At 44.9% G+C, this 22,425-nt stretch overlaps 1 protein-coding gene across 1 annotated transcript in view; it reads right to left on the reverse strand.

Annotated features, from left to right (window-relative positions):
* Positions 1 to 22,425, reverse strand: part of kcnd2 (potassium voltage-gated channel, Shal-related subfamily, member 2) — a 130,026-nt gene that overhangs the window by 11,446 nt on the left and 96,155 nt on the right.

Below are 22,425 nucleotides of genomic sequence, written 5' to 3' on the forward strand. Positions count from 1 at the left end.
AGGCATTCATGTAAAGTAAAGTTATGGGATGTGAATAATAATCAGCGAGCATAATATGAGAATTCAAGTATAATAAGTATTCCTCAAATCCGTATTGTGTAATTTTTTACATTTCAGACAATGTTAATCTCTTCATCCAATTCAATAATTTACAATCTGCCACCTGGAGGGCGTGTGTGTGTGTGTGTGTGTGTCCTTGTGTCCGTCTGGGTCTTCATATTTGGGCAATTAATGTCCTCATAAATGTGCCATGGCATTATTAGAACCTCTCCTGATTAATCATAGGCTAATGCAAATATCAAGAAAATATATGTGTTGAGTTATAATTCACTTTTATAAAATAATAACATGGTGCTCTCATAATATAGTACTTTTTGTCTTGAGTGGTGCAACCACTCATATACGGAGCTTTGTGTGTCTCTGTGTCCCTGACTGTGTCCCAGCACGAAAATAGTGGTTTTAATCAAGTGTCACTGTTGTGCAGCCTAACACACACACACACACACACACACGCACACACACACACACTCTGGCTCTGGAGGAAGACACTAGTCTCTCTCCGGTGTGATGACATATACAATAAAAGAATGGAGTTCGAATCCTGATGGTTGAGTCACGCTTCTTCCTGATGTTTACTTACTAATAGTTGACATCGAAAACTCCCAGAACAGTGTGCAAACAAACAAACTTGTGTGTCCTAAACACACATTGGGAGTAGAGTCGGATGTCATTCACCCCGCTTCCTTTTTTCACTGCTGTGCTGACTCTACATCTACGAGGCCAAACAAGCATGTTTTTGTCACTCTAATCAATAACCTTAGTTCAGTTGAAGTTTTGAAACCAATAACTGTGGTTCAGTTCAAGTTTTGAAATCAATAACTGTGGTTCAGTTCAAGTTCTGTTGTTCTAATCGATACATGCTTCAGTTTAATCTCGATATGCTGGAGGCATATCGAGGCATACACTCCATACACTCCATCATCTCCCTCCAGGTCTTATGTCCTCCATTCAGCTCACCTGCAGGCTAGAGTAAGCCAAGGATTACTTTTGCTGTCTTTGTGCAAGTTTGTGTCTGTGTGCTATGAGAAGCTCTCATCCATCCGGTGAGCTGTCTTCAAAGCCGCAATATGTCCTATCCGGGATTTGACATTTCTACAAAGAGGCAGTCGCCACTTGTCCAGGGGAGATACCATATTGCACTTATTTGTTTTAGACAGTACTATACGTGTCAGCCAATAAGAGTAGGAAGACCAACTTCACTCCAACCACCGCAGATGTGCTGTATTGTCATGACATCAACATACTCTACCATACAAATTGGTTCAAATATAACATTTCATTCATTTAAATGAGTTCCGGATTGCAGTTTTTTCTGAGGCACGCTAGCCCCTCCTATGTGTAAACACAAACATTGAAGACAAATAGTGAGGACAGAAAAGTGAAGATTCAAATTGTGATTGGCCGGGATGACATTTGTGATGATTTGATTGGGCTAAGCATGGAATACGATGCACATGATCTAATATCTATGATGATGTATGATGGTCACGATAAGAGCGCTTCACACAGATGGGATCTTTGTGTAGTCGAAGTGGTGGCTTGACCTCGACGTGGAACGGAGCCGTATACGTGAGTTGATGGAGGGTCCGCAGCAGAGGGGAGTGGGGAGTGTGTTAATCAGACTGGCTGGGTGAGTTGCTAATAGAGATTTTATTAAGATGAAGAGGACTCGTCGACGACAAAGGCCTGCTATACGTCACGATGTCTAGAGCCGGGGGAAAAGCCACCGGTGCATATCCTAATAACTGATACGCTACCATGGTCTCCTTCTACTGTAATCTGCTATCAATTACTGTTACCGTTGTTCTCCTTCACTGGCTGCAGAATATCGCATGGGTGGATGAAGTGATTAGATGGAGTATTCAGCATGGTTTGAGGAAGGAGGGAAGGAATGAAGGAAGAGAAATGACAACCTGCAGGTTTGGGTAAGCTTACAAGAAAATCTCACGTGTTCAGGCAGTGGGTCAAAACACACACACGCACGCACGCACGAGTGCACACACACACCCCCTACAAGTCACCGGCTTTGACTACAAGTTAGTTTTCTCTAAGTGGTATCCTTGTATTTTGGTTATTGAAGTTTGTGACGACGTTTATTGTAGGTTATGATGTATGAGAGTTTTAAGCTCACAGCAACAGTATAGCTATAAAATAAGCCAACTCCGCCTCTCTACTCTCTCGTCAGAATCATATGTCCAATTTTAGTTACAGTAGCTACTGTGGACACATCCTAATATGGCAATCGGGTATGCTCTCACCACTTCATCTCATGTTAAAAGGTACACTGTAAACACATTGGAATGAGTGTGTGGGACACACATACTGGCCATAGGGCCTATCTCTCTGTGTATGTAAAAGCTGCCAAGTGTCTGTTTGTGTTTTGAGGTATTGTACAATTATAAATACTGTAGATAAATACAATGATGACATTAAGCCCACTCTACAAGCTCCATCAAAGAATGCTTGAAGAACAAGCCTAAGGTACTGTACAACTTGGAGTATTGCTGCTCTGCTGATGTTGTGTCCGGTAACAATTATTTTCTCTGTGCTCAGTCTGGACTATGATGTTTACAGTAGGGTAATTTGCGGGTCGGGTCAGATGCGGTTGGTCGATTATTGATTAACGCATATTTTGGTGAGTTGGGCGGTGTGGATTTCCTCTCACAGCGGGTCGGCTGGGTATGGTATTCCAAAAGCCCTGACCCTCAACCATGGTCACTGACACCGGTCAGCACTTTCTCCTCTCCAAGGGGAGGAAGTGCTAACCAGTGTCACTGTCAACACCTCTTCTGTTTGCATTGATGGAGGACACATGCGCGCGCGCCATACACACACACACACACACACACACACACACACACACACACACACACACACACACACACACACACTTACACTTTTATTGAATACATAACCCCCCTGGGAGTGGTAGGTGTCTGTGTGTGTGCGCGCGAGAGCGTGCAATGTCAAACATAGCCATCTCCTCGGGCTCATTGAAAGAGGTGATTCTCTGTCCGTCCTATCAGGAAAGACAAACTAACCTTTTCTCTGCAGCAGAGTGGAACTACAATGCAGCTACACTGCATTGGAACATTCCACTAAATCACTGCAATGTCCTCGTGAAGTCGCACTAAGTATAACTTTCAAACAGCGGTTCTCAACCTGTGGGCCGGGGGGCCCCGCTGGTGGGCCGTGACGGGTTAATTTATTCGACTCTGTAAATACCACAGTATAATAATACAAGTCCTCTCACGCATGCGCACATACAAACTCTCCACCTGGTACAGTGGCTGACAGGTAACATATGAACAATGCATATGTCTACATCTCTCCTCTTTAGTTTCTATGCACATAGAATAACTTGAAATAATAAATACCAAAGGTTAGTGTAACTGAAATCGACAAAGACGACAAACCCTGCCTGTCTTGTGAGTCAACATATAAAGTTATAAAGAGGTGAATTACAATATGTAGTGCAATACTTGTTTAAGCATCAATCAACTTTACTCTCTAGTACGGTGGCTGACAGGTAACATAATGCGTATGAACAATGCATATGTCTACACGGACCACCATTTGATAAGATCTAGCCTCTCAGATCCAAAACTAAAGAATTTAGTCCACAATTCCATGCTTTTGGTAACAATGCTTCCACATTCTCTAATTGTGTAGACTTCTAGTAAATTAAGTAATGCAGATGTTTAACAATAATGTAATCATTTTACGCTCTCAAGAGTTACAGATCTATATAAGGGTCCATTTTGTTACCAACTCTCCATCATTTAGTTGGGGACCACCTGGACCCCCTCAAGGACCAGCGGTGGTCCCCGGACCACTAGTGGAAAACCACTGGTTTTAGGTTTACACCAATGCTGCGTGGTTCTATGGCTCTGCACATGCGCGCCGTGAGCCTCATGACGTCACACATTTAGCGTTTTTCCCTCACGTTGCCCGTTTACATGGAGGTGGAGCCTTTTCAAAGACTTCCACTCTGGAACCCCCGATAACGCCGCTGTCGTCTAAACGGAAAGGCACGTCTGATATTTTATTTTGCCGTCTAGAGACCGTGGTCGACTAAAAAGGGGCCCGAGGCGGCTGTAGCTCAGTGGGTACATCTGGTAATCACAAGGTCACTGGTTCAACTAACAGCATCCCTGAGGAAAATAACTTAACCCCTAAACCTAAACCCCTAACATGGGCAATTCATCATCACACTAAATATCATTGTGTCACGGCCTGAAATTAATTTGTCAAAATGGGAGGATACTACTTGACTACTGTCTCAGATCGCATTTTGCTGCTCTGTTCCAATTTAAGGTGTGTGTGTGTGTGTGTGTGTGTGTGTGTGTGTGTGTGTGTGTGTGTGTGTGTGTGTGTGTGTGTGTGTGTGTGTGTGTGTGTTGCCAACCAAACATCACAGTTGACTACACTTCAGTCCACCACTTGAACTGGAATGAGTTTACACCAGGGCCATATACTGTAAACTATGATACATAGAACTGAGTGGATAACAATCCTCAAAAAACAAACAGCATCTTCCACAATATTTACGGTCATGCAATGAATACACAGACGCACAATATTAAATATGGAGTAGCAAGCTGAAATCCCCCCCCCCCTCATTTCTGTTTTATATCTCATAATAAGTATTCACGTGGGAGTGTGTGTGTGTGTGTGTGTGCCTGTATTAGTCTTCTATGCACAGAGACAATAGCCTAACAGCCATTGTGTTTGACTAGCCAAGGAGATAATGAGAACGCTAACCACGCAACTGAGGTGGAGTAAAATCCATGTATCACAGGAATGAAACCATTGTATCTGAGTGAATGTAGCTCCAGCTGCATCTAATTCTCAGTGTCATTGGCCATTCCACTGTACTGAACTATACAAATGGAAGCCGGCTGCTCAATGTCATTTCTCCATTGATTTGAGGGAAGCATATATAGTGTCACATGCACTTATTCCTCAGCATTGGACCAAGGTTGCCCATGTGGTTGTTTGTGTGGACGGGCATAGCGGTAAACACTAACAGCTGTTGGCACCACAGGCAATGCCGCACACATGCACGTGCACACACACACACACACGCACGCACGCACGCAAGCACGCACGCACGCACGCACGCACGCACGCACGCACGCACGCACGCACGCACGCACGCACGCACGCACGCACACACCAGATAGAGAGGATGGGGCTAGAGATAAATTAGCTGGTTAGGAGGCCATGGTTATGTTGCTTTGATACGAGCGTTATGTAAAGTAATCCGCTGGAAACTGTCTCTGTGACAGTGTTTTGACAGTCACGTCAATAATCCATCTTCAGTTGAGCTGAATTGAGAGGGAGAGGTGAGATGGACAGAGTAAAGGAATGAGAGAGAGAGAGAGAGAGAGAATGAGACAACTACAGTACATGGTAAGATGCTCAGAATGAATGTATCCAGTTGTACATTTGAACACTCTGAGGGTTAAATAAATCGTACTGCGTAAAAGCAAGTACGTCAGTACTTGCTTTTACTAGTTGCTCCACTAGTACTGGGGCTGAGTACATTATCCACCACTGTAAGTATATGAATGCAAGGCACACAGTTGCTTGCCTCTCATGGTTCGTGTTATCTGCACACAACAGGCCCGCTACAGGCATGCTGTGTGCATGCATTCAAACTCATAATTTAATAATCATCATTACAATCTCCGTCTATGACGACGACCCTAATTCTTTGTTTGTTGCCGGCGTGGGCCAAAGACATTTTAATGGCGTAATTTGTTTGTTTTTATGGGAGCTTTGTACCACGGTAAACTTAACAGAATCATCATAATTAACATTACATGAGGCAGGAAATATTCTCTCTACACGGCTAATGGTCCTCTGCCCTGTGCGAAGGTGCCGCACGCACACGCACGGCACGCACGCATGTGCACGCACGCACACAAACATTCACTGAACCGCCTGTGCAGCAATCACAGGTAAAATCATCTCGGTGAATTAATTTATACCATTACCAATCTGCAAACAACCAAGTGTTTATGTGCAGGTATGTGTGCCTGTATTCTTGTGTACGTGTGTGTGTGTGTGTGTGTGCGCGGCGCGCGCGCGTGTGTGTGTGTGTGACCTCCGATGGCGGCGCTCAGCAATATGCCCGCTGTCGACAGCATGTTTAACATTTCATCAAGTGAATTCATGTAGCGTTGATCGCTCGGTTAGACTGAATCATTTATAACACCCGTCCCTCCCCTCTCTCCTTCATTCCGCTGGCCTCTTTCACCATTAGGGGTAAATGCATGCATGCACGCGCGCCGGCACACACACACACACACATACATACACACACACACACACACACACACACACACACACACACACACACACACACACACACACAATAGTTGTAGGCCCGTAATAATGAGAGCTTTGAGAACACATTCATTATGAATTAGCGTCTCTCTCTCTCTCTGTGCATGGCGGCGACGTGTGATTTGTGGGCGAGCGTGAGCGCGGGCATATTCGCGGCGTGCCGTTCCGATGAGTGACGGGGCGCGACAGCATGACAGCGTGACGGCGTGACAGCACATGCCAGGGTGCCATCCGTATAATCAATGGCATCTGTCAACCACTGAACGGAATGCTCGCGAGGCGAGAAGACCTGCTCCTTTTGAAAGTGAAGTGTGCAGGGCCGGACCATCTGCCACCACCGGCCTCCTATAGCTATAGCTGTGTAGTGACGCTCAGGTCCCCGTCTGCAGGCCAGCTGACATCCACCCATCTAAACTGAACTGTCTGCTTTGACTATCCATCACTCTGCATTCACCAGCCTCTACTCTCACCTACTGTAGTCCGCCCATCCACCCATGCATCCATCCACCCACCCATCTGCCAGTGCCTTTATCCACTTCCTTATTGACTCTCTTGTGCCCCCCCCCCCCCCCCATTTCCTTTCTCCCTTCCCTCCCCGCATATAGCACTTAAAACATGTTGAATTATTTCCCATCCCCCAGTTCTTGTTCTAGTTGTGAGAGGGTGAGCAGGTGAAATCAATGAGCTGCCGTTTCAATAAAAAGGGGTTTAAATACTCATAAATACATACTCTCCCCGTATAAAACACACATTAACAGAGAGAGAGAGACTCAGAGAGAGAGAGAGAGAGAGAGAGAGAGAGAGAGAGCGAGAGAGAGAGAGAGAGAGAGAGAGAGAGAGAGAGAGAGAGAGAGAGAGAGAGAGAGAGACACCGGGGGAGAGTTAGGTTGTTTGTTGAAGTTGTTTGTTATTCACGTGTCATGTAGATTAGTAGATTACATACTGTATGTTATGTAATTTCATGATTTGTTATGTATAAAAGCATAAGCATAAAATAATGTTATATTTATGCTTTGCAATCGTAGGATAATGCACTCACATCCAAGTCTAATTCAGTGGGTGCTGGATACAAGAGCAAAGATTTTCCGCACACCACTATCGATGCTCCCACAGTGCATTTATGGAAGAGATATACAATGCATCGACCTATCTCCATTCATGTACCTGATGAAGACTGCATACTGTAGGTCGAAACGTTACGTCGATTCAATGTACAGTGGGAGCATAATATAACCGTGTGCAGATAATCTGTGGTATGTATGCTTTGACAATGGAAAACATTTTATCATGCAAATAAACCAATTGCGCTCAATTGAGAGAGAGAGAGAGAGAGAGAGAGAGAGAGAGAGGGGGGGGGCATCTGTGACCTAAAACAGCAGAGAAGGCACCTAAGCGGTGTGACAGTTTTAAAGCTCTAGCTATAGCTCTGCTCTCCACAACCAGGCCAGTCGGTGCATGAATTAAAGCCACGTCACACGGTCTAGAATAGAACAGAAGCATAACAAACAGGATAACACCGGAGACGTGTTCTGCACACTCTCCAGAGTTAAATGGACTGGATGTTACAGTGCAGGCAGGTCAGGTCATTCCACGGCCAAAGCCAACTCACCTTAGCTGACAGATAAGGAGAGAAGAAAGGATGAGGGAGAGAGGGAGAGAGAGAGAGGGAGAGTAAAGGCCACCTGAGAGACGCCCATTCATCTGTCTATTTTTAAACATGTCAAACAGCAGATTGGAGCTGCCGCACTATCCATCTATCATCCTCGCTCGCACGCTCGCACACGCACGCACGCACACGCACACACACACACACACACACACACACACACACACACACACACACACACACACACACACACACACACACACACACACACACACACACACACACACACACACACACACACACACACACACACACACACACAATGCCGTGAGGATTACACAAGCACACATACACACACAGCACACATGCAACAAACATATAAATTGCAGTACACATACAGCATACATCACCAGTATGTTCATATCAGGACCATGCAATGGAGCCAGTATGGACATTACCACATACAGTACTGCCTACCGCGAGTCACGCTGGGCAAGTTGCGGGATTTTGGCGGAAGTACCGCTCAAGGAAATTACGTTGATGCTTTACAAATCAGTGTTGCGATTGGTCTGGAAAATATCGTATCCGGGCGAAATACATCTGACGGATATTCCGGACCGACACTTCCGGACCGCTAGCGTCTCTGCCTTAGGTTGTGACCAGGCTATTCTCTTCACAGACGAGTAAGCCTGGGGCCGAGGCTAATCGCGAGTAGACGACTAGGAAAGTGAAATTACTGTTATTCTTACGGAAACTTCTAATTTACTGCTGCCGAAGCAAAACAATCGTGAAAATCGTGAAACGTGCACAACTTCGCTTTACGTTTCCTTACGTGGCCGGTTAAGACTGAGGTTAGGGTTAGAGATAGCGTTAGATTTAGGGTTAGTAATCGACCAACGCACCAAAAGCGATGTCGTGCAATGGTTGACAAGTTAACAACGTCAATAGGAAATATCCATACTTGGCTCCATTGTCAGTTGTCTTGATAAGGGCATACTCATACACTACATATTAGCATCCTATTATTAGTAACTTACTGGGATACTTGCACACTATTATCGTTCCTGGTGTGCTCTCACACACACAAGCAAATATTAATCAAATATTATCAGCAGTGCTGCATCGCGCACGCGCGCACACCACACACCACTCACCACTCACCACACACACACACACACACACACACACCACACACCACACACGCCTCCCTGCTGCTTTGATGCCAAGACGGAGCAGAGCTCCAGATATCAGAGGTTTCCAGAGAGACAGCCTGTCTGTGTTGTGGTGCCCTGCATGGCAGCAGAGTGACTGTTCATTCTGCTCTGACTGAGTGCTCATCTAACTCTCCCAACGACACCCTGGAGTTTCTCTGTGTACTGGAGAACACACACCTCGGCTTCCAACATTGACGAATGGGAAAACCTGCAGCTGTAGGTTCCACGTCACATTTAGAACGGTTTCCGGGAACCGCGGCTTATCACACACGTGTCAGTGGCTGGTGCAGCGGACCTCACGTCTGCTATGCAGTTAGTATAACCCATTCTGACCTGAGATCAGATTCTAAAAATGTCTTCTACATCCTGACAGTTTTCTGAAAAATCTATGTTTCTATGTCAGTCTTTCTTTGATTTTTCATTTTGGTACACTGTATACAAAACGAAAATAAAATTAACAAACTAACTTTCAAAAGGGCACATTGCTGTCCAGAGGGCCCAAAGGGCAGGTGCTCTATAGCACCACTTGGTGTCTTATCTGTGCACGCCCCTGACATTTGTGTGCCGGGGCCGCACACATTCTTTTGAATAGCTGTAAAATAAAAGTGTTTAAAGTAACTGTTCCTCATTTTGCTGGGGGACCTCCTGAAATCCCGCCAAGAACCTCTGCGGGTCCCCCGAGGACGCCACTTTGAGGACCAGTATTTTAAGTAAACAGCAAATACATTTTCAGGTTGGGATCCTGGGGGCACAAGTTCACAGTCAATATCGATAATGATCACCTGGCAGCAAATCGTCTCTTCATTTACCGCTGTATTATTTGTGGACGCGACCACTCACAATAAATGGAGTCACAATACACTTTAAATGCAGTGCATGGATATTTTCATTGACATCTGAGCAGCTTTGGGTATGGAATATCCTGGTGTGGAGTACTGTATGGGAGGAGAGAACCACTGCTTGATCAGAGAGTGCGTGGACTAGAAATGCCGAGATGTAATTCTTCTCCCGAATATTCTCAACAAAATCTTAAACTAGCTGAAATAAATCAATATTGAGCAACTTCAGACTGATTTCTCAGCAAAAACTAAATCTGACAACACATCAGGTCAAGGGCAGCATGGTTGTGAAACGGTCTGTGCCATATAGCCCTCTCCATGTCACTTCTGTCTGTCCAGCGATATGGGGCTGGGGCCATTGCAAAGATTTCTCCAAAAATCTGAATCTGAATTTCTTCCACTTTCCTGCTGGAAGTCATTGAATGAGAGATTTGTAATCTAAAAAAGGTAATGAGACAGAGAGAGAGAGGGGGGGGGGGGGAGAGAGAGAGAGAGACAGAGAGACAGAGAGAGAGAGAGATAGAGAGAGAGAGAGAGAGAGCGTGCTCTGGTGAGAGTGACAAAGATAGAGACTGTGTGTACCATGTGTTTGCGGATGCAGCGCAGCGTGCAGTCAATGTAATGAACATTAGGAGTCTAGGAGATGATGAAAACTGCCCCTCTCACTCTAAAGTCAATACTGGGGACATTAGAGGATCACTTTGACACTTAGCGTCAGCCTCCCCGTCGTGTCAAACAAGCAGCTGCTTATTTCCATAATATGCACGCTGCTCAAAGCAAGCGACGTGCCATTAGGGAAATGTACGTCTGCGTTCGTTACAGCCACCTGTGGAACTAAGAGATTTAGACATAAAGATGTCTTCCTTTGTCCCCTTCCTCATCAAGTAATACCTATAGCGTAGATTAGAAAACGTTATGAAACATGCAACATACTTTTTTAATTCTTAAAAAAAGTTAAGGTGGTATCTTCCAATTGTTGAATTATTACCAATGTATCCCATAACCTGTGTATAGAAATGGACTCACTCATCAAGATTCCATTCCTCTGTGATAAACAGGAGGTGTTCATATTCATTTTGCTGCCCATTCACTTGCATTGAATGAGTTATGAACTTACAATATTGTTACATGCCGAGTTAAGTTAAATCAATATTTTCCCATTGTTTGAATATAGGGCTTGATATCCAATTATAATGTAAAGAATTGCATTTCAAAATGGACTCACCAAGATTCTATTCCTCTGTGACAAACAGGACAGCCAACCAAATCACTTGCGTTGAACGTATACAGTACCAAAGTACCAGAATATACAAAGCCGATCCAATGCCAAGTGTTTGTTCTATTGTTCTTCCATCAACAGGGACGGTTACATTTCTGCCAAAGAAATACATTTTATCATTGAATGTATGCTGGGCTGCACTCAGGGTTTCTCAACAGGTACAGTACATTTTCACACACTCTTGAAAGCTAAAGGAACTCTTAGGATTGTGCAGTGTGCAGCATTTAAGTGCAAACTGGGCCTACATTTCTCATCCCATCTGATGTTACACCAGGTCAAGTACCTCTTGTGTAGCACATGGGTCCTCTCTGGCATTTAGTACACCGGACAATCCACAGTGTTGAAGATTTCCAGTGTTAATTTAACACCTAGAGCTAACTCTCAGTCACAAATTGATAAATGAACGAAATACTTTACTGTGTAGGACACAAGGTATTAAACAAGTCATCTCACTAGGCCTACAGCAGAGTCGTAGATATAGACAGAGTTACGCAAACTGCGTTCACTTCATGGGGACAGTCCAATGGCGGCTCTCCTACATAGGCTACGCATTGAGCGTGGGGACAACCAACTGGGCCAAGTCCTGGACCGGAAGTATAGGCAGAAATGCATTGGACTCTGGCAACAGCCCAGCTTTAATGATCTTAAATCCCTTTATTTTAAATTGTTTTGTAGTAATAGTACAACATAAACATTAAAGAGACTTTAGTTGTTACTGTACAATACTTTAAAACAGTCATGTTGCACACATGCTTAAAATAGCTCTTGTTTGTGCCGCCCTCGTTGAAAACAATGTATTTCCAGCTTGGCTCAGTTCAGGATGCATGAACAGCGCTCGAGCGCTCGGTTTCTGCCCCCTCTATATCGTAACTCTTCTATTAGATGGCTCTGGCCTACAGTAGCCACATTTGACCACATTTTACTATGTCATTAATATAGCTTTGAGCTGTAATAAAAAAGTCCCCCCCATTCTGTGTTTCCTAGAACTGCAGGTATGAAAAAATCATTAACATTGTGAATCACATCTTGATGACATCATCAAGATGTCATCAAGTTAATGATTGGATGAAACTGGATGAAATGGTTGAATAGCCCTAATTCTAACCCTAGCCGAAGTCTGTACTATTTTCGGCTCGCCGATCTGAAGAAACTTCGGAGGATCAAAGTAATATATAGAGTACATACAGAACATACCGGTATGTATGCTCTCCAACGTCTTTTCAAAACGATATGCTTCCACCGTGCCGCTGGCAGGATGAAGCCTAGGGCTGAATGCGGAAATTAAACGAAATGTATCATGCCCACCTTGAAGGTCTAATCAACTTCTGACCAATTACACTCTCCAGAAAATCTCTGCGGTGCAAGAACGTCACTCATCCCCATGTTCTGAATGATGTAATTTTGTAGTAAAATGCCTATCCAGACTTTGGACACAGTCTGTACTGGCCTTGGATAATCTGTTCAGTATAGGAGAACATGTTCAGCTAAAAGATGTTTTTTAAATGGCTTGAAACAACTACCGATTTTGGACTGAGCACCATGTACTATTTTTGGACAGTGTGTCCTGCACTGCAGCAGAGCCCATTGCTGTTTAAATTACCCTATCCCTCCATCTCTCCATCTCTCTCTCTCTCTCTCTCTCCATCCTATCATCATGGGACTTGCTGACTGTATCTTTTCATTGGCCTGGCAGTGCCAATCCACCCCCCTGCCGTCTCTGAGATACAGTATGATACAGTATGGAGAGGTGTAAATATGATGCAGGCTCCGCTGACAGTAAACACACACGCACGCAATAAGGCAGTGAAGACCTGTGGAGCGTTCAATTGCCGTGGTTGTGAAGTACAGGTAAATTACAGACTGGCACACAAAATTTACTGTCGATATAGACATAATACAGGCATAATACAAGATGCGCGCGCACGCACGCACGCACGCGCACACACACACACACACACACACACACACACACACACACACACACACACACAGGAAGCCACGGTAGATTGTAGGTTATTTATATGTAAACAGTAATCGCCATGTTTACCATGGAAAAAAACAACTGTTCTTTCTTTTTCCATCTCTCTCTCTCTCTCTCTCTCATTTTCAGATTGGTTGTGGGCGTTCGGGGAAAAACTGTACTGCATTCCCTCAGTGTGATTAGCACCAGTCCATGCCACAGCCGATCAATGCTTTGATCAATCACTTGGAAGTTAACTTGGGAATCAGCTGTATGTGTGTGTGTGTGTGTGTGTGTGTGTGCGTGTGCGTGTGTGTGTGTACAGTGGATCAGGTATTAAACCTGTGGTAGAGTAATAGTAACACATTTCCCCATGGTTCCCAAACCCCCAAAGGAACAGCTCTGATTCAACCCTCCTGCCTGTGTGCGTGTGCGTGTGTGTGTGTGTGTGTGTTTGCTTGCACGCGCGTGAATTGTAAAGTGTGAAAGGGCGTGCGCTCCTATGTGCATGGGGGTCTTTCATGGGTCTTGGAATCCATTAGACCCAAAACACATTTTTCTGAACGCAGACTGCCCTGTTTCCTCCCCCCCGCTCCACTTTCCCTGTCATCTTCTCTCCTCTCTCGTCCCCTCCCCTCCCCTCCCACTCCGTCTCTCTCTCTCTCTCTCTCTCTCTCTCTCTCCTTGCGTCCGCCTCAGTGTCCACTCATCGCCCACAGCGAGCTGTAGCTCTGTTTTTATGGCTCAGAGAAAGTACTTTTTTGCCTGTGCGAAGAAAGAAAGAGAGGAAACAGCAAAGGAGAGAGGAGAGAGAGAGAGAGAGAGAGAGAGAGAGAGAGAGAGAGAGAGAGAGAGAGAGAGAGAGACACACACAGAGACAGGAAGAAAGATAGGAGACAAGCTGCCATCTAAAGTCCAATAGAAGCGTGGCCCAGTTCTACGGTGAAAGCAGCATTCTAAAGGTCATCTATCTGCCAACATATATCTTACCTTATTATTGCATAACATGACAGTGGTGGGCATTAACAAAGTACATTTACTTGAGTACTGTACTGAAGTACATTTGTATGAGTACTTTACTTGAACATTTTTATTTTTAGATACTTATGACCTTTACTGCACTACATTTCAAAGAAATATTGTACTTTTGACTCTACTACATTTGTTTCCTGGCTGCTAGCTTAGTCACATAATCCCTAGTGTCCCTATTCTGGGGCAAACATCCAGCAATGCCCACCTTTTCCCTCTACACCTGCATGTCTATCAAAAATAGCAACTCTACAAGCCATTGGTGCAGCCATAGGTGAGAAAAAAAACTGGCCCACTCAATCATTTTGGCCTCCATTGTGGTCAGAAACTAATACTTTATTGAACAAAGAAATGTGTAGGCGAGAGGCACTTCCACGTTGGCCACAGAAGCATGGCATGGTTATATACTGTATAAGCACAAGCTGTGTAGGATTTATAATGTCGCACCTCTGTCTGTCGTTGTTGGTGCGCAAAAGACTACACATAACATGCCAGAAAGCTGAGCTCCCAGCGGCTGGGAGTCATGTACTTCTAATTTAGTATATTTATTTATATAACGAGAGGCTCAGATTTAGAAATGTACTTTAATAGGAAATACTTCTGCTTGTTGTTAGCAAACTTGCGGCTAAACTACCATGCCGGTTTTCAGACGTAAACAAGATTGTACTTACACAAAAGACTTTGGCTAAAGTTCATATTTATGATATGCTCCTGTGACTTAAACAATGTACGCCGTTTGGAAGTGTGTTAAACTCGTTGGACCCCTGCAGCAAAAAGGCGAGCTTACTCTGAATTATCTCATGCTGGGATGGCTAAAGTGCTGCTGCAGCAGAGAGATATGTCCTCACACTGTAGCTCTGCTGTTTTGGCGGGACCCGCTGCAGGTGCCAAATGATGGAAATGAGGTTCCGCACACCTAACTTTCTATCCATAGCTACAGATTGCACAGGGAAGCCCCAGCATTATTAGTCTATTAGTCTCTCTTGTTTTAATAAACCAGAAAAGGTACAGGGCGTTCCTGGGGGAAGGAGAGAGAGGTATATTGATGCAACCATAATGGACCAGCCTTCTCCAAACAGCTACAGGGCTGCTTTGTGTGCACCGTTCATCTTTTGCCACACTTAAATGCCTTCATCTGGGAGTATGCCGTTCTAATGCAAGGATAATAGGAAGCTGATTGAAAAGCAGGAGCTTCAACTTTGGAGACCCCCAGCTAATGACAGCCAGAATAGGCCCCATTAGCCACTAACAGGCACAGCAGGCATTCTTTAACTAACATGTGTGGCCATTCATTTAAGCCTCAGTGTGCGTTTGTTTGCACTGCACCGCAGGCGAAAACTTTTCAATTAAATGTGACCTTGACGACACAGAAAGGAGAGAGTGGGGTGGAGGTGGAGGTGGGATATTTAGCATGAGAGGAAGGGAGGGAGGGAGTAGCCTCGCGCTGCGATACTAATATACCACTGCGATGGGCTATGTGGAATATGCATATGCAATAGGGGCGGGTGAAGTGTGGCTGCGCCAGGCTAGGGAGGGAGTGCAGTCAGTGTCTATGTGAAAATGAGAAAACATGCGGCAAGACAAATAAATGTCCTTCCGAATGAAAAGCCATGTTCTGTGTGATTGAAGATGCCGAAGCTAATTATGTATCTCACAAAATCCTCTTTTGTAGGCTACCTGCCAGCTGGGTCCTTGGCAGAACTCATAATTAGAGGTTGAGTAAACCATGTAGACAAGGTCTTCAGCTCACCAATCCAATGCATTATCTATTACACCGTTCATGTTGTCATTTAAAAGAACCTGTGCTCCAATGTAGTTATTATTTAGTCACAAGCTTTTGTAAATCATTTTCAATGGTTCCATAATTATAAAATACCAGACACACTTAACCTCTTTCACTTGCAACTTTTGTATGAGACTGTAGTATGACCAAGTAGGGCATTATGGAGACACGAGGTTTGCGTCTGACAGAGACAATATGAATTTCGGGTCAGTATTGATGATTACAGTCTTAAACAGTTACACGGTCTACACAGCAATATTTACAATGCAATCCATATTGACAGAGAACACGCCTGCACTCGTGTGTCCATTTTGACCATTCTTTATTTCTACAATTCCCATGGTGCATTTCATGAACAAGCATGTATTGTACAGGCGCATATAACGTGTACTCTAGATATAGACACACTGCATAGCTTAGTTTGTTCTTTTTTTTCCCCCCATTCCAAAATTAGTGTAAACTAATCCAACCAAAATGGTCAAAACCGTGGGCGTCATTGTGGTAGATCTTCTGATAATTTTAAATACATAATCAAAGTCATAAGGAAAACATAAGGAAAAGAGTACATTCCAGTCAATCTTTAAAATAGATATAGATAGATATATAGATAGATAGATAGATAGATAGATAGATAGATAGATAGATAGATAGATAGATAGATAGATTGTTGTTGCAGGAGAGGTTTCACATCCCTCATCTAATGAAGTAAACCAACTCGATATTCACACCTCGCTTCCCCACACCTCTTTTTCTGTCTCCCCTCAACAAACCTCTGCTTGCTTTCTCAACCTCTCCTCTCCCTAATTACTCCCTCTCCCCCTGGAAAGAAGTCTTGGCGGCCACAGATTAGAATCCTCAACCTCCGTCGATCCCTTTTACGATCAACACCCCCCACCCCATCACACGCTCCATCCTCGGCTGCGTTCAGGCACCCCATCGCATCGCAAACACCTTGCCTCACATCACCTTGCTTATCTGTGCGGTGAGAGCACTCCACCATCTTCACACGTCTACATTACAAAGCTGCACACTTCAATTAGACAGATCACTGCTCTGTCTAAACTCGCAGAGAGAGAGAGAGAGAGAGAGAGAGAGAGACAGAGAGAGACAGAAGATAGAGGGAGAAGACTATAGGGATGGAGAAGACAGGAGACAAAGAGATGGATAAGAGACAGACAAAAAAAGAGGTTGAGAGAGAAAGAGGGAGAATGCACACGCAAGACTGAGGGAGGGAGATAGGGAAAGCGAGCATCAACATGATTCATTATCCCAAATGCAGTGTGACAGAGGAGAAAATCACGCTCGCATCCTGGAGTAGCAAACTGGACTCTCATTCATTTAATGGCTCAGGCGGAGCGGGCTAAAGTACGCTCCACACTGGGACAGATAATTGAAAGCATGAAAACACGACGTGCCACCCCGTTCAAGTAGTATGCAGTAATTTGTCGCGCGCCTTCCCGAGGTACGGGTGCCGTGGGACGCAGGAATGTATGGTGGCAGCAGTACGGCAGACCAATTAAAATGAGTTGGAGAGGAGTCCCAGTGACAGGACAGAGTGAAACGTCTCACCGATAATGAAGGCTGGAACAACTCGGCGACGACGTCGAACTGCAGAAATAGAATTTCTGGCGTGCATTGCACCAGTATTGCACGAGCCGCCGGGCTCGGTGATAGAACGTTGACACTCAAAGGCACAAACTCAATACCTACACCCACTTGCATTGACACCCCCCCCCCCCCCCTCCCCCAGTCTCAAGCGCACGCATGCACACACTCACGCACACTTTAAAACTTCTGTACCTACTACATATATATACACAAAATGTGTCAGCAGTGACTTTGGAATGCTCAAACTTATGCCGCGGTTTTCTGAGAAACAGGACTCCAGCCCCGCAGGAAGCTGTCTGCTGCCTCAGAGATAGCAAGGGCGTCCATGGGGATCGGAGGAGAGAGGGGGAGAATGTACTCGGCTCCCCTCCGGGCACTCCTGGGCTCCTCCTCCTCCTCCTCCTCTTCACATCTTCCCTTTAAACTGCACGCGGAACCTCATTTCTATCTCCAATGCACTGTGGAAAACTGATAGTTTCCTATATCTAAAATGACTTTTCATAGATGAAATTGGTACCTGTATGTATACTGTATAATGCGGCACTGAAAATAGACCCGAGCATGCAGAGGTCGTTGCACAGGGCTGTGGGTGTACTTCAAGGTTTATGAACCTTTTTTGACCTCCCGGGCATAGTTGGAACAATGCTGAAAGACCATCTATCACCTATCACCTTCCCACAACAATATACAGGATTCAGTTAGTACATACGGTACATTTCATAGTGTGAATGTCACAGTCTTTTCTATGATAAAAGTTGTTGGTGTCGTGCACTGACAACAGCCAATCTACAAGCTCACAACACGTCACACTGGGATGCATAGCAAGCTTGCAGATCTGTTCTTTTCTATGCCACCACATGCAACAAACTATATCTGTGCTCTGCTCGCGCACAAGTAGGCCATGCTACAATGCTAAAATAGAAGCCATTGTTCTGACGATAATTCAAATCTAAAAAGTATTGTTTAAATCACACCCGTGTGAACTGAGTGGTGCAACTCCCCCCCCCCTCTCTGTTTCTGCACAACAGCGCCCCTACTGGTACTCATTATACTGGTGCTCATTAACCAACACATAGGCACAAAGGTGAACACGGACATTGCTGAAAATCTGCCTAATGATGATGTCACTGGTGGAAGGGTTTCTGAACTGCCCACAGACTGCATAGATTTTTAAATATTTTATCATGAACATTAGTGAGGACCAACTATATTAAGATTGAAGGTGAAGCGGTCCTTTAAGACGAGGTTTGTGGACGGTAAACAACAGCTGGATGTAGTGTGAAGTGAGGGGCGCTCTTATCATCATACATCACATTCCGTGCTCAGCCAATCAAATAATTTCCCTGGTACAAACACACAACACTGGGCATAGAGGGTGGGGGGGGCTTTATGTCAATTGAATGATGTCATAGACCAACACTGACTGGTATGTGGATCATTGGCTGAGAAACACCGGTATACATGATGCAATGTTTCCTAGTTCTTAGACTGCAGACGAGGGCCCTGATGATGTCATTGGGACGCCGATAACGCAGGTCTAATCCCATTTGCCGTACAGGGCTATTGATACACATGGACACACATGCAGTCACAGCTTTCAAAGATGGTGTTGGCCCGCGGCCATTTATAAAAGTGGACAACAAATCCATTTCTTCACACTGTCTCTTCGTCACAGCCCACTGCCGGGTGATCACTTAACCTCTTATTGTTAACTCCGGCTGATCTTTGCTTCTTGAAGATCCAGGGGGACCGTTATGTGGCTGACTGATCAATGCCGTGGCCAGGGAGCTCAGGCGGAGCTGTGGCACTGCTATAACTAACGATCTATTGATCTATTGAGCCCAACTAACTGGACTCTCCATCTCACTCAGGCCAAGTCCCAGCCGCTTGGCCGGACCCGGACCGTCGCGCCAATTTACAGAGCCCAGGGGTACCGGCGAGCCCTGACAGCCCCATCTCTCAGCCGGCCTGATCGAATTCCCACTGACAACTCTACCCCAGTGGGGAGACCACAGCCAAAATGTGGCTTCCAATGTAGCGCCACCAGTTAGAGTTATTTAACGGTTAGCTGTACACAACAATTAGCTTGCTGCCGCCACAGACTGCTCTCACCATCAACTGCCTTCGATTAAGGGCTAGTTGTACTTGTAGTGTGGACTTGAATGGGTAAACATTTCTGTACTTTCTGGCTACCGTATTCCTGGTTGCTGTAATGATGAATTCATCTCTAAGGTCAAGTAAACTTGCAAAACGGCCTTGCGTTTTTGCTCAGAGAAGTTGCGGTACGACAATGCAAGCGTATTTACGTGAGCATGGTCCCGTGAATTTGTTGTGCGCGTGCTCACCAGACCTGGATTCGGTTTAGCTTTTTTTGTTTGCGCTTGCGTTGTCGCGCCCCTCTTGAGCAGACCTGTAGCAGACCTGTCGTTGATCCAGGCAACAATGTGTGCGTTCCTCGCTCCCCCTTTGCAAGGCCCTTAATACTGTACACTACAGTATTAGTCTAATACTGTACACACTGTTGAGTTCGTTCCCATCATTCAGAGTGGTTTAAAAGTTTTTATTTGCTACAGAATGAACATCATGCTCAGCTGAATAACCAACACCATGCTTTCATTTTAGACACGGACCACCGCACTGCGGATCAATTTCACGTATCAGATTCAGTGGTCAACCTCTCGCAACGATTTCACTATAGGAACTCCGCATTGACATTAGAGGAATTAGATTACCCAACTGGCAGGTGCGCTAACGACACACGCACCCTTCCAACTACCACGCTATCAGTCGGTTCAAAGACTCTCCTCCCCCTGACTATCTGCAGGGCTTATTTAAGACTGGCTGCTCTCAGTTTGTCTGTCAATGATTCCACACTCTGGCGATGACTTTCGCCTGCTCATTATGCGCACACAGGTCACTGTGATTCGGCTACCCACTCTTTTCTCGCTGCCTGTCGATCGTCAGTAAGATGGATGCCAGCTGGCCTGCACCAGCCCGTTTACCAGCGCTGTATCGTGTCTGTATGCCTCTGTGCATTTGTGAGAACGCATTCTTGTGTGTGCGTGTGTGTGTGCATGTGTGCTAATAGTTGGTATCGACCCCAGTGGGAGCAGATTTGTGTGTAACTAATGAGGCTTTATAGGAGCAGAGGCCATGCATAGAAATAATATTTTGTGGCCCTCAGCCCAATGCACGTCCTCTCAAAGAGAGGTTCTCAACCAGCGGTCCACGGCCCACTAGTCGTACATGGGATAATTAGAGGTTTGTAGAACTGCTGTGTGGCTGTGTGTGTGTGTGTGTGTGTGTGTGTGTGTGCGTGCATGTGCTGTGTGTGTGTGTGCTGTATCAACAATTAAGTGTATTAGTTTAATTAACTGTTGCACCCCTATCTCAGATGCCATGCTAATGTCATGATAAGTTAACGTAGGGTTTGTAGTGTAAACTCGAGGCCAAATTTATTGTACTGAAATGAAAAGAGGTTGCAGATGAATATTACACCAGGCCAGCTACAGTAGATATCTAAAGCTCCTTGGAAGCCTAAATGGTCAATTGTCTTTAATTGGTAGTGGAGAAGCTCTGCTGAAAACATACAAAAAGTATGTTTTGGTTTGCATGTGTATACCCCCCGAGTAACCTAATTTGATCTCCGGTCATAAAACTCACCCGATTTGGTGGTAGTAGCTGACATTAAGTATAGTAGTAATCCCATTTGTTAAGAAATAGAGGCTATGTGTGTGACATCATCATCAAACCAGGAAGTTATGCAGGAACGCCTACCGAGTGGCAAAAAACTACTTTCTGGCTTTGACAGCCCATGCATCCAAACAGAAAAGTCCTATCTGATTGCATTAAACAACGTTAAACAATGTTAAACTCACTTTGCATGTTGATTTGCCACTCGATGTGCCATTCACTTCAAGCATGCGCATACCCTCTATAGTAAAAGTGTGGGCGCACACACCCTCCCACCAGGCGTCTGGCGCCTCTTCCATAATACAGCCAGCAGGGCGGACCACCATAAGGCAGGCAAAATGTGAACTCCAGCCTAAAGGCAAAGGCGTACATGTGTGACTGATGCTGTTCCCTTGGCCTGCTGGCAGGCCTTGATTCAGCACTCTGCCCCAGCTGGCCAGACTCAAACCAACAACTCTGCAGCACCACATGGCCACCAGAATCCAGCACACATTGTCTTAAGTCTGGTCTGCTACCAGTTTAGGTGGTGGTCGAGTGTTTATTTACCCCACGGAGCTGCACCAGGCCATGTCAATCAACCCATAATGTCGATGTCGGGCAGAAACCTTGTATCTTCTCTTTTTACATTTTACATTTACATTTTTTTTGGTTCATAAATGAAGGCCCTATTTTATATTGCACCTGTCATTGTTGTGCAGAACTAGTGAAAATAGGCAGACTACAAGCATTCAGGATGTGAAAATTGTAGATATTAGGGACATTTTTGAAAACAATTGAAAATCTTTGCCTAAAATGACATAACCAAAACAGTGTGGGTGTTATAAATATTTAAGCAATACAAATAATAATAATAAAATCAAGTGCTTGTGACTAAATAATAACGGTTTTCGACATTACCGTACGAGGTTTCCACCCGACATGCAGCGAACAATACGCAAAGTAACACCATATTAAAGGTGTCTGTGCCTCCTCATAGGTTTTCCACTGGTAACATGACCCC

The sequence above is a fragment of the Protomyctophum bolini genome (genome assembly GCF_963924005.1).
Source record: "Protomyctophum bolini genome assembly, chromosome: 23".
Taxonomy (NCBI): domain Eukaryota; kingdom Metazoa; phylum Chordata; class Actinopteri; order Myctophiformes; family Myctophidae; genus Protomyctophum; species Protomyctophum bolini.